General features: G+C 35.2%; 1 pseudogene; it reads left to right on the forward strand.

Annotated features, from left to right (window-relative positions):
- Positions 1–222: 222 nt before the first annotated feature.
- The window catches only part of LOC106696855, a 66,203-nt pseudogene continuing 52,582 nt past the window's right edge, over positions 223–13,843 (forward strand).

Raw genomic sequence — 13,843 nt, forward strand, 5'->3', positions numbered from 1 at the left:
GTTGGATTATACTTAAAAGAGCAAAAGCAACCTTTGGCAACAGGAGAGAGATAACTACGTTGGAATTTGCTTGGATCCCAGAGTTTATTGGGCAAGAGATGTGTTTATATTTCTGGTGAACTAAATGTGTGCCATAGAGAGAAACTGCTGGGATGGAGTTGTTTTAAGTTCTGCCAAAGAATTTCATGGGCGTCCAAGAGCAGGAGTCTGTGTGAAATGAGCATGAAGAGCATCACGGACAGAGATGCCCCCTGGGAAGCCGGGGAACCTGAAGAATCCACGGATACGCCCATTAGAAAAAAGGATTCACTCTCAGATCCTCCAGGCTCTGAGATAATGAAGCTAGCTTACAACAGTACCTATCCATCATTAGCCAAGTCATCTCTCCTGGTGTATCCCTTTATTTCTGCTCCTAGTACCTGCTTAGACCCCAGGTGTCTAAAAAACCAGCTAGAATTCAGAAACAAAGTAAACAGGGAGAGAAAAAGCCAATCATCCACCTTCACATGCCCTCACCCCCACTGCACTCTTCACTAGATAAAGTTTAATGATAGTTTTATTCCAAGGGAACATAAGAATGGTTTTTAGATAACAGTCTTATAAACGAAACATAGAAAACAAAACAAGAAAATAGACCTATTTTACTTTTCAACTAGAGGAAAAAGGACAAGATGGCCAAAGTATACATTTAAAGGAATAATGGAAGATCAAAATAAACAAACAAAAGTCATGGTTTAATGGCATCAGAAATCACGCTTTTTATACTTCATGTTACATTTGGAGATGGTGCCAGCGATTGGTATTAAGGAAGCTTTAAGGATTACTATACAGAGAAATCATGGACTGTGATATCTATCAATACAATGCTTCAATTAGACCCGATAAGGAAGAGTTCCATTTTAGCACTACGTGACAAGTCTTTCCAGAAATTTATCATTTCAATAAGTTTCTTTTGACCAAGGCACAGATATCTCTCTGTACATAGGTTTGTAATATAGATTTGATCTTTGGAGTTATTTTATTGATATGTATCTTCAAATTGTAGCAAACTCTATTAAGTCTAGGCAATTAGCAGAGAGCTTACTATTCTTATTCAGGGCCCATTTTCATAATCACAGAGGCCTCCAAATGCTCATCAGTGAAGTGGAGCACATACTTCCCCACTTTTGTGAAACTGTGATTCCATGGATAAAAAGCTCCTTAATATATACAAAAATAATAGGACGTGCACACACACACACACACACACACACACACACACACACACACCAAACATTTCCTAGTAGCATGTACATACGTCGTTAGAGCATTCTCAGAGCAGTTGTTAACTTAATTTACAGTGTCTGAATCCCTTTGAAATGTTTAGTAAAAAAATCAATTCCAGATGAAATGTGAAGTCCCAGAATTGATATTATTATCTGTGTGACCTGGGTAAGGTTCCTTAACTTTTCTGAATTTTAAAATTTCTTCAGTAAAATTGGCACAATGAAATAAAAATTCCCAAATAACAGTGTTCCCTGGAATATAGCAGGGTTTTCATGGATAATAGTATTACTTCTTACCTTTTTTTTTTTTAAGTAGAAGGTAGCCCGCCAGGCATGGCTCAGTGATTGTGTGTCAACCTATTAATCAGGAGGTCTTGGTTTGATTCCCAGTCAGGGCATATGCCTGGGGTTGTGGGTTTAATCCCCAATGTGGGGTGTTCAGCCAGCTGACTAATGATTCTCTCTCATCACTGATGTTTCTATCTCTCTCTCCCTCTCCCTCCAAATATATTTTAAAAAATAAAAGTAAATAAAAGTAAAAGGTGAAAATGGAACAAAAAATGCATGAACTAGAAAAATAAATCGTTCAATTCCTTGCCACCTCTTATTGACATTTCCCCTAGATAGAGGTTTTCCCCTCATTTTCCAGAGGTTATATTTGTGAAAGCTCTGCTCTGGTTATACAAAGCAAGTTGCATAGTTTCTCTCTGTATAAAATGTCATAGTGGACACCCTGGCTAGTGGTGTTACAATTGGGTTACAATGGGCATTATTCAAGCCATGAAAACTGAATTCAGCACAGACAAATTGTTTCTCTTTCTTATTTTTTTCCCTTTGGAAAACTTTTTTTTTTTCATTTTCACTCACCTTTTAGCTATACTAAGCTTTCCAAAAATATGAGTGCAAATGAATTAATCAATATTCTTTCAGTTCATTTGATTAATATTATATGTAAAATGTATTGTTCTGGCAAGCCATACCAAAGTTGCAATGCGAATAAGGAAAAGTAAATTTTTAGGAAGGCCAATAAAATGGAAAATTATAAATACTACAGCATAAAACTTACTACCTCATTCATTTTATTAAGGGATCCCTTTGCTCCAAGTAAAACTCACATCAATAGAAGACAAAATAGAAGTTTTAGAATATTAATCATTAGACAAAATGAATCCTAGCATGAAGTTTAGATGGGGAAATTTGAAACAGCTGTTTTGAATGGGAATGTACTCTTTTTAACTCTCTTGATTTTATTGGGTCATTATTGATTGACAGCCCCTGATGGGCCTGTTATGAATTGCTAAGAAAGCACTAAGTAATGTTTAGCTTTCCAAGGTTTTATACTCACAATATTTGCTCAATCAATGGTTTTGTCTTTTAGCTCAGTGCATGTAAAAAATTACCTTAATTTCAATAACTCATTTGAAATGTTCCTCAAAGATTCTTTAGAAAATAAAGGTAGTGTATCTTAAAATCCAGAATTGGGACTGAAAGATAAAGGGACTTAACTTTCATCTTTACAACCTCTTTAGGCAATTTTTTAACCACTCTGAGTCTTAGTCTCCTTGTGCATAAAATGAGAATATTATCTTTGTGGCTGATTGTTGAGTGAAATATGTGCAATAGTGTTTGCAGTGTCCAACGTGGAGGCTGGCAAATAGTTCTGTTCAATTAAAAGAAAATCATACCATCTAATATAAGTAGTTGCCACTTTCACCTAAGGATATTTTTTAGGCCTATACCACTGTACATAGCTCCAAGAACTTCGTTAGATCAAGGGCAAATCTGATCTCCAGATGCTGAAGGCACTATGTAACATAATGGAAAGAGAACAGGCACCATGCTTCCTCTTACCTTAGATGTGTGATCTTGAGAAATGACTTTCTAACTCTGGTCCCGTTTTCTCACCTGTAAAATGAGAACAATATCCCTCTAACACAGCTATTTTCAACCTTTTTCATCTCCTGGCACACATAAACTGAGTACTAAAAGTCTGCGGCACACTAAAAATTGTTATATTTTTTGCTGATTTCACACACAAAAATAGGTATAATTTTGATTCATTCACACCAGAAGGCTATTGTTCTGTTGGCTGTTGGCATTTTTTCTTCTTCTTACAATCTAAGGGAAAAGAAGCCAGTGCCCCGGATTAGTAGTCAGGTATTGCATGCTTTAAAAAAAATTGTCTTTATTGTTGAAAGTATTACAGATGTTCCCTCCCCCTGCCTCTATTGACTCCCTCTTCCCCATTCCCACCCCCTCCCAGGCCTTCACTACACTATTGTCTGTGTCCTTGGGTTATAAATATATGTGTATACGTTCTTTGGTTAATTTCTTCCAGAAATAAAAAAAAACAAATTGGAAACAAATGAAAATGAACGATTAACAACCCCAAATCTATGGGACACAGTGAAAGCAGTCCTGAGAGGGAAGTTCATAGCCTACCTCAAAAAGAAGGAACATTTGTAAGTTATTGCATGTTTTAAAAATTCTTTCAGCAGAACTTGTATGAATATATGCATAACTCATGGACACAGACAATAGGGTGGTGAAGGCCTAGGGCGGAGGGTGGGGGTGGTCTATAAGGGGTCAATGGGAGGAAAAAGGGGACATACGTAATACTTTCAACAATGAAAATTAAAAAAAAATTATTGCAGCATAAAGGTTGAAAATCACTGCTCTAACCTAATTGCCATTAGAACAAAGTAACTGAGTGCTTAGCATAAAGTGGGTCAATGAGAAAGTACTTCATAACTGGTAATTATTAACAGAGGGATGCTATACTTTCCTAATACAAAATTCTTATTATGGCACTAACATAAAAATCATAATTTATTTTCTTTTGTTTTCCACATATACTATCTCATTTTATCCATAGACAACTTCAAGAGTTGGCGTAAAAGGAATAACCCTTTATTTTATAGATGAGAAATCTGAGGTTCTGAGAGGTTTATGTTTCCTTATATCACACAGCATGAATTCAGTGAACTAGACCTTTAATCAGTGAACTAGACCTTAAATCAGTGAACTCTCCACTATTGGACACTTTTTAGGACATTGTATTGCATTTTGATTATAGAATTGATAGATTGCAGGTTTTGGTTCATTAAAGAACTTTAAGGAGCAGCACCCTACAAAAAAAAAAGGAAAAGAAAAAGAAAAGAAAAGAAAAGAAAAGAAAAGAAAAGAAAAGAAAAAAAAAGTGAAAAGGAAAAGAAAAGAAAAGAAAAAAAATTTCAGGAGTCAGCTACTTTCCCTAAAAACTTTGTATCATATTGAGATTAGAAAACTTTATTAGCTAATTTCAAAATGATATGTCTAAAAAATTATTAAACCTGGCTTTGCTTTTATTCAATGAATGAAGTGACTTTCAAGATAGTTATAGCACATTTTTCAAACGATATTTTGTGTGTTTGCAATAGAAACTTGAATGTTCCAGTATTTTTCCACGGCAGGTGAATTTGATATTCAAAAGAATGAGAAGAGTAATGTTTCTGATCAGAGTGAAGCAGAAAGTGAGGAGGATGTGTGAACTTCCTCACACAGACATTTAGCCGGATAATTTCAGCTTCAGTGTCTGTTACTTTATTTTATTTAAAACAAAATTGACTCATTTCTGGAAATTCATGACTTAACTATGTACTTCAGTCTTTACCTGAGCAATGTAATTTTCATATACCTATGATCAAATCAGTAAACCAGAATACATGCAAAGCATGCATTTTCATCTACACTGTGCTCTTTAATCTCTAATATTTTCTGATCCTTAGAAGTGTCTCCATATTAATGTCATTATATCTACACAAATAGACAGTTTATTGCATTGTTTGCATGTATTTAGCCAATAATTTTTCAAATGTGATTCATTTAATAAGTTTTATGAGACAAAGAAATATTTGGTGATCAAAGATATTTGTGAGCTGTTGGGATAAATTACCTAAGTCTCTAAGCAATCGACAATGTTATTAAAGACTGTCAATTTTGTTTGGCTAGGAATCACTCTTTCAAGAAAGCACTTATTCTTTACAGTTTTTCATGACACATAATTCGGTATTTCTTGTGTAAACTGGCATTGTGAGGATTTTATTTAATAATTCTCTACCTCACTTGCTGATTTTCATTGTTGTAAAATAATTCTAAGTGATCCATTCTTCTGAGTTTCCTGGTGTTATCGTTGAAAGTCCTGCATCCTGGCAAACCCATAAGATCCACGCACACAGGGCTGGTTGGTCACCTTCTTATCCAGGTTGATTTCTATTACATAATCTGATACTGAAATTTTAATTAACATGTCTATAAGTTCTTTGATACCTTTTCAATCAAGAGGCAGCATATAAGTCCCCTTCTTGAATAAGAGGTGACCACAGTGCTCCCCAGCATGGCTTCTGAGGAAATAAGAGATAATACAGCCCCCTTCGACCTGCCTCTCTGTCTTGAGACACATGCCTCTGGAGTCCCAAAAGACCATGCAAGGAGTCTGGCTCTCCTGAAGCTCCCATGGTGCAGAAGCCACACGGAGCTGCCTTCAGAGCCACATCTATTCCATCTCAACATCCTTGCGTTCCAGGCAGGTCAGTATGCTGACCTCCAAGATGACTTCAGCCCCAGCCTCCGCTGATTGCAAAACCTTCAGCCTCGCTGAGCACAGTCAATTCAACCTCTAGGACTGTGAGAAATACAACGTAATTGTTCTTTTACACACCTATGCTTATTACATAGCATAGATAACTGGAACAATCCCAGAAATACTTCCATTCTGTCACATTGAGAATATATTTTCCAGATTCAACAGTGCTCATTCAGATCACAAAACAAATATTGAACAAATATTAGTTGAGGGAATATTACTTTATAAACTGCAAGTTTCAAACTCACCCGAAAAAACTAAATAGCACAATTACAATCAATCAGTATTTAGAGCCTATTATGTTTCTGTATTTATTTCTCATTTATGTGATATATATATATATATATATATATATATATATATATATATATATACACATTTGTGCATATATTACCTTAAACTTAAATGTGTTGCTTTAGGTTATTTTGTTAATATCACTACAGAGTAAAACAAAAAAAGAGTTTATTTTATTTTATTTTTTTATATATTTTTACAGAGAGGAAGGGAGAGGGATAGAGAGTTAGAAACATTGATGAGAGAGAAACATCGATCAGCTGCCCCCTGCACACCCCCCACCAGGGATGTGCCCACAACCAAGGTACGTGCCCTTGGCCGGAATCGAACCTGAGACCATTCAGTCTGCAGGTCGACACTCTTTCCACTGAGCCAAACCAGTTAGGGCAAGAGTTTATTCTAAAGAGTTATGTAAGAAATAAAGAAAGAAATGAACAAAGAAGAAAAAGAAATAGGAGGAACAAAGAAAAAAAAGGAGGGAAGGAAGGAGGGAAGGAAGGAAGGAAGGAAGGAAGGAAGGAAGGAAGGAAGGAAGGAAGGAAGGAAGGAAGGAAGGAAGGAAGGAAGGAAGGAAACATTGTTCTAGTGAATAGAAGCCAGAAAAGCAATGGTTTTTCAGAAAAGGCTGTACACATGACAGTTGGGGAACAGTATTCCCAGAATACATGAAACATAAACATCACATCTCTAGCTTGCAGGTCTTCCCTGCATCACCACCTGGGTCATCATTACACTGTATTACATTTAAAAATTATCTCCTAAGCCCTAGCTGGTTTGGCTCAGTGGATAGAGCATCAGCCTGTGGACTGAAGAGTCCCGGTTCGATTCTGGCCAAGGGCACATGCCTGGGTTGCAGGCTCAGTCCCCCGTAGGGGGCTTGCAGGAGGCAGCCAATCAATGATTCTTTCTCATCATTGATGTTTCTATCTCTCTCTCCCTCTCCCTTCCTCTCTGAAATCAATAAAAATATATTAAAAATAAATAAATAAATAAAATAATCTCCTAAAAGCTCCTTGATTCTTGCCTCATCTGTTTCTAATCTATTTGGCATAGTACTCTAAGAATTAAAAATCCACTGCACTGTGTGGATATTGTCCTTCTGCTTCAATTTTTCGTCATTGAAGAATTCAGATTTCTTACCATAGTTTAAAGCATCTTTCAAAATATGGCTAACTATCTCTCAAGTTTTATCCCCATAATTCCTTTTTATGAAAGTTGGGTAATCTTTGGACACCTGTCTTTTACCAATAAATATTCTTAGATACTGTTAAAGAAGAAGAAGAAAAAGGTACAATTCTATTCTTTTAAGTGATTTTTAATAATAAAATTCTGTTTATACATTGAGGTTAATATCTATAATCATAAAAGCATAATATGCTAATTAGACCAGACATCCTTCCAGATGTTCTTCCGGATGAAGCCACGGCAGTGGGGGATGAAGCAGAGGCAGCCACTGTGGCGGGAAGGGGTCAAGGCAGAGGGTGGCAGGTGGGGGCGGAGGAGAGGCAGCCACTGCAGTGGTGGGGGCCAATCCCCTTGCATGAATTTCGTGCACCGGGCCTCTAGTATTATAATAATGTTATAACAGAAATACATATATTATGTTATTTGGAAGATACATTGCTAAAAATTGTCTGCATTTGTCAACCTTTCAGAAATCTTTAATAAATAACCTAAATTAATAATCATCACATACAAAAAAAACCACAAGCAAAAACCTACATTTTCTTTCTAGTTACTTCACACTGTTTGTGTGAGTTTAAGATCATTCATTCATTCCTTCAGACAAAACGGATGGGGATTTTATTTTTTAACAGAAAATGAATTATAATACCACAATCTGCTAAATTTTGTCTTCTCATGATGTCTGCAAGAATTTTCCTAAAGCATATCCATAAATCCACTGGATTGTTTCTTTTTACAAACATGTTCAAAACAAAAAGAATTGATAGTAAATTATTTTCATTACTCATCTTTTTACAAGTATAAATCCTAGTCAATAGAGCTTATTTCAATATGGAGACAGCAATATTTTTCATAAAGACATATAATTTTCTGTCATACGGAAAAACTTTTCCAATATTTTTGGGTTTTTTTCACACACAGTTTGTACCCCTTTATTTTCCTTTTGCTACCTGACAATTTCTCAACTTTGTTTCATAGTTTATTTTATGTTGATCAGCTTATATTTTTATCTTTTAATATTTCCCTCACTTTTGTTGTGCATAGCTTTATTTTACTCCTCGGTGCTCTGTCTGTAAGGTCCTCCTTGCCAGTTTTAATGGTCCATAATTTCCAATGGAAAGTCTGCTGCCAGATCCTTCCATTTCTAGTGTTAATGGCTGCTCTTGAGAACCTGCCCTGCCCTCCATCATCTAATTTGAGTCAATGAGGGGGCAGACAAACAGATGGTTGGCACAGGATGGGATGATTCACTGTTTGAAATCATGGTGAAACATTTTTGAAATTGGTGAGGGAGAGAGAAGCCTGACATTTGACAGAGCCATGTAAATTCCAGACAAAGTTGAGTTTAATTTTGACTGTTATTTTCCAGATGTAGTGATCATATGATTACAATTTTAAGATTATATCAAGAATATACCTTTTCCCGAATGCACTCTAATCATTTTAGCAAAATTAGTTTGTTGTCATGTCCATGTTAGAACTATTTTTGAAGTTGCCTGTTGTCCTAACTTATGTCTTTGTGCTTTCCATGACTAATTGAATACCTCCTCTAGTTCCACTCATGTGAAGCTTACCTGTTTTGCATAATCTGTCCCCATGTCATGTAACTGATTTCTTCATAAATTATGGCTGCAATGAACCTCAAACTACTTTGTAAGGGAATAAGTAAACTATGTATATTTGAGTTGTATTCCATTTATATTTTAGTGCCACAAATTTATGGCATGAGACTATATAACTAAAAAGTACTTATCATGGAACTAAATCATTGTGAAAATATAAAGAAAATGATAAAACCATAAAATGTAGAATACAAATATTTAGAATATAAAATATCCTTATAATTTGTTTACAGACATTTTTAATTGAAATAAAATAAGATAAAAGAAATAATAAAGTCATCATAATGAGTTGATATAGGCCTTGCATTCTAGACAGGAGCAGTATCAACAACATGGGGTCAAAAATTGGATTGGTGGGGTATGAAAGGCTTCAGATATTACAATGCTTTGTAGCTCTCCAAAGGGCCACATTACATAAGCAAATATACAGAATTCTGAGACATTAAAATGTTGTGAGATGAGGGATTAGAAAAAAATATTTTGAAAGTTCCTAAGGGGAATAATATATATTTTAGAAGTTTGAGAAACACTGTTATAGATAAGTCAGGTCTTTCTTTGTGATGACAAATGATAGTTTTATGGTCAACCTTCCAAGCCATTTCCTTATATCTACAATTGTAAATGCCTATCATGTAGTTTGTCAACATGATACATTGAACATGAAATAATAGTCACCAAAACTATGAACCTAATTGCATAATTTTCTTTGCAATAAGAATATTTTAAAGTTAAATTATAGAAAATGCCATCAATTTAATGATGCAAAAGTCATAAGAAAGGAGTTAATAAGCAGTGTTTAAACATATACATGTGTACAGTATTTCACATATAGAAAGGTTTCTGAAAGCCATTCTACATGGGATTTTCCTGAAGGCATTTCTTAGCACTGAAAGCAGTTGTGAGAGTCACGCTTTCTATACCTCCTTCATTGCCAATACTAATGTGATAACAAAATTAATTAATGTAATAGCAAAAATAAACAAAATGAGGAAAAAGAACACTACAAATGAATCGGATCAGTTCTATAATTGTGTAAACAGAAAGCATATGTGTGTGCACAGCATTACAAATTAATACCTTACTATTTCTTGACTATGTTTTATTGTATGCACTACAAATATTTTAATCATAAGCCAATACAATTTGGAGAGTATAGAGCAGTTCAAATATAAGGAAAAGATGATGAAAATTGTTGTTTATTTTGAGTGCCATAGTAAAGTCAGGGTTAAAAATAAATAAATACATTGGGATTTTAGAGAGAGATTATTGGTGACCTCTTAAAAATTCAGTTTTACTAAAGTGGTTGGACCATAGCAAGATTATAAGGCCCTGGTCCATAGTATACCAAATTGTGTTGATTTGTTTTAGTAAATTTCTAGAGCATAAAAAAAAACAAGATGCAAGACTTAATTTTGTTTGTTATTAACATGGTACTCCAACCATATGTAGAAAATGTGTGTGTGTATTGTATGTGCAAAAGAGATATTTTTGAAATTTAAAGAAATTTCATAGAAATGAAGGTCTAATGTAACTTACTCTTTCAATAAGTTAGTGTTATACAAAAAAACAGGAAGGATATTTGAGCAAATAATAGGATGGCAAGGAAATTAATTTTAGGATTGCCAGTGCTTGGAATGTCTCCACAAAGTAACAGACAGGTTGAATATAAACTATGCTCTGTCCAATTTGCCTTACACAGCTTTGGAATTTATTGTGCATTTCAAAGCAATAGAAAGCTTTGGGGAATTAGTGACATAGTCAGGGTTAAAAAACTAATTAAATTTACTGCTCAGCCAGCTAAATTAGAGTTCAAGTGAATGTACATATATTTTTGAACAGCATTTCTATGTTATAACATTATATTCTTTGCATTTCTAATTCTTGTTCTCAACTGTGCTATTTTGGGGCATATTATTAGTTCCTAAATTAGGTTAAAAATCAGTGGGAACTACTTTGATCAGGCAGCTTTATAAATTTAATTTTTAAAATTTGCACATTATGTTTGTGAATGGTTATCCTGTTGTCTTCCCAAATTATATTAATCATAAGGTACCACAAATTAATTCAAAATAGCTGATTAATAGTTAAATAATATTGAAGAAAGTTGTAGTTGTACAGATGTAAAATAAGATGGGGTGGAAAATATAAAAGAGAATTAGAAGGAAATTATATAAATGAAAACGTCAGCAATAGAGATGTAGAATATCTTTAATGAGATAATTGAATCAAAACAACCCAAACAGCCAATGTAAGAATCAATGAACTTGAAGATAAGCCAATGCAAATTATTAAAATTTAAAAGCAAGGAGAAAAATAGTTTTAAAAAAGGAAGAAAGAAAATAAAAGGAATAAAGAACATCAGAATAAGATAGTCAAGATCTGTGAGAAAATATCAAGCATTCTAATATATGTGCAATTAATGGAAATATGCTCAACATCATTAGTCATCAAGAAATTGAAAGTTAAAACCAAATGAGAAACTATTACATACCCAAAAGAATGCCAAAGACAAACAACCAAATAAAAAAAAATTCTGAGAATCAAGTAATAGTGAAGAAGTAGAGCAACTGGAAGTCTCATACAATTCCGATGAAAGCAAAGATGTGCCAAAAGTTCACACATTTTGGAGAGCTGTTTGCCAATTTCTTATAAAATTAAACCTGTCCTTCTCATATAACTTAACAATTCCACTCCTGGGTATTTACTTAACATAAATGAAAACATATGTCATTTTCTATCTTTAAAAAAGAAAAATAAAATAAAACCTTGTAAATGAAATAAAAACTTGTATATGAATACACAAAGGAGCTTTATTCATAACAGTAAAAAAACTGCTTAAACTCAAATGTCGATCATGAGGTGAATGATAAAAAATTGTGGTAAACTCATACAGTGGAATACAATGTAATTTATTGCAATCCAGGGAAAAGAAAGAGGGAAGTATTGACATACAACACATGGATGAATCTCAGGTCCACTATGCTGACTGAAGTTAGTCAGGCACTAAAGAGTGCATACTGTATGATACCACTGGTGCAAAATTCTAGTTGAAGCAAAGCAATTTGGAGACAGAGAGCAGCTCAGTGGTGCAGTGGTCGGCAAACTGCAGCTCGTGAGCCACATGCAGATCTTTGGCCCCTTGAGTGTGGCTCTTCCACAAAATACCGACTTCTGCGCATGGGCCACGAAGTTTCAATCGCACTGTATGTGCGTGACTGCACGTGGTATTTTGTGGAAGAGCCACACTCAAGGGGCCAAAGAGCCATATGTGGCTCTCGAGCCGGAGTTTGCCAACCACTGGTTAGGGGATTAGATCGAGATGAGGGGTTCACTAGTTTGGGAAGCAAAGGAACTTTATGGGTTGATAAAGATATTCTATATTAATTGTTGTGATAGTTACATTGTGCAAATCTATTCAGTATGCTTAAAATGGGTGCATCTTTATATGTATATTAGAGCTCAATATGGTTGACTTTAAGATTAAACAAGCATACTGAAGTGAAGAAAGTCTTTACAAATTGGTAAGACTTAGTATTTCCTGAAAAATTTAACAATTGCCCTGATACTTGGTTTTCTAAGTTCTTACCAATTTAATTAATATGAAATGCAATGATGTACAGTGCATATAAGAAGGAGAACAAGCAAAGCTGGCTCACTATTCTCATCCACTCTCCCACTAACTTATAGAAATTGTCTAATCATAGAAATTGTGGCTCCTGTACTTTTGTTATGATTTTCTAATATATTTTATAAGTCATTTATCACAATTCTGTCCCTAGGCCATTAAACCACAGTTATCATTATTAAAAAGAGAGTTTTTGTTTGTTTTGTTGTTGTTTTTAATTCAGGAAACATGGATGTAATCTGCAAATTCAATAAGCTAAACAATAGTTTATAGATTTAGCAAGCATCTATGTGTTTTTTAAATATATTTTTTGATTTCAGAGAGGAAGGGAGAGGGAGAGAAAGATAGAAGCATCAATGATGAGAGAGAATCATTGACCAGCTGCCTCCTGCATGCCCCACACTGGGGATCAAGCCCGAAACCTGGGCATGTGCCCTGACCAGGAATCAAACCATGACCTTCTGGTTCATAGGTTGACGCTCAACCACTGGGCCATGCCAGCTGGGCTAGCAAGCATTTGTTGAATTGATTTAAATTTTCCTAGTCATATTCTAAGAAGACTGAGTCTATTCATTTACTGATTTTAAAATGTTTCATTAAATGTGCTGTATACATTTCATTAAATATCCTGCAGTGTTATAAAAATAAAAAAATACATAATTACACTCTCACTAAACTAACATTTTCCAAAAACTAGGAGAATATTCACAATAGGATAATTTGAATATTGTCTGAGTGGCAGTCTATCATTCTGACTTTTCTATTCTTTTGACTTAGCAAAAACTCATCAATTTACTGAAGGGAAAAGTCAGGTCAATTTTTTTGTTATTTATTTGTTTCATGAAAGACAAGCAACATACAGAGTGCAGTTTTCTCCCACTATAAGTCTAATATATATGTGCTAGAGGCCCGGTGCACAACATTCATGCACTCAGCGGGGAGGGGGCTCCCTCAGCCCGGCCTACACCCTCTCACAGTCCAGGAGCCCTTGGGGGATGTCCAACTGACAGCTTAGGCCCACTTCCCATGGGACATCCTTAGCGCTGCTGCAGAGGTGGAAGAGGCTCCCGCTACCACCGCTGCAATTGCCAGCCGTGAGCCTGGCTTCTGGCCGAGCAGCGCTCCCGCCTGTGGGAGCACACTGATCACCAGAGGACAGCTCTTGCATTGAGCATCTGCCCCCTGGTGGTCAGTGTGTGTCATAGAGACTGGTCACTCTGCCATTTGG

The sequence above is a fragment of the Myotis lucifugus genome, unplaced genomic scaffold, assembly GCF_000147115.1.
Source record: "Myotis lucifugus unplaced genomic scaffold, Myoluc2.0 scaffold_32, whole genome shotgun sequence".
NCBI classification, from domain to species: domain Eukaryota; kingdom Metazoa; phylum Chordata; class Mammalia; order Chiroptera; family Vespertilionidae; genus Myotis; species Myotis lucifugus.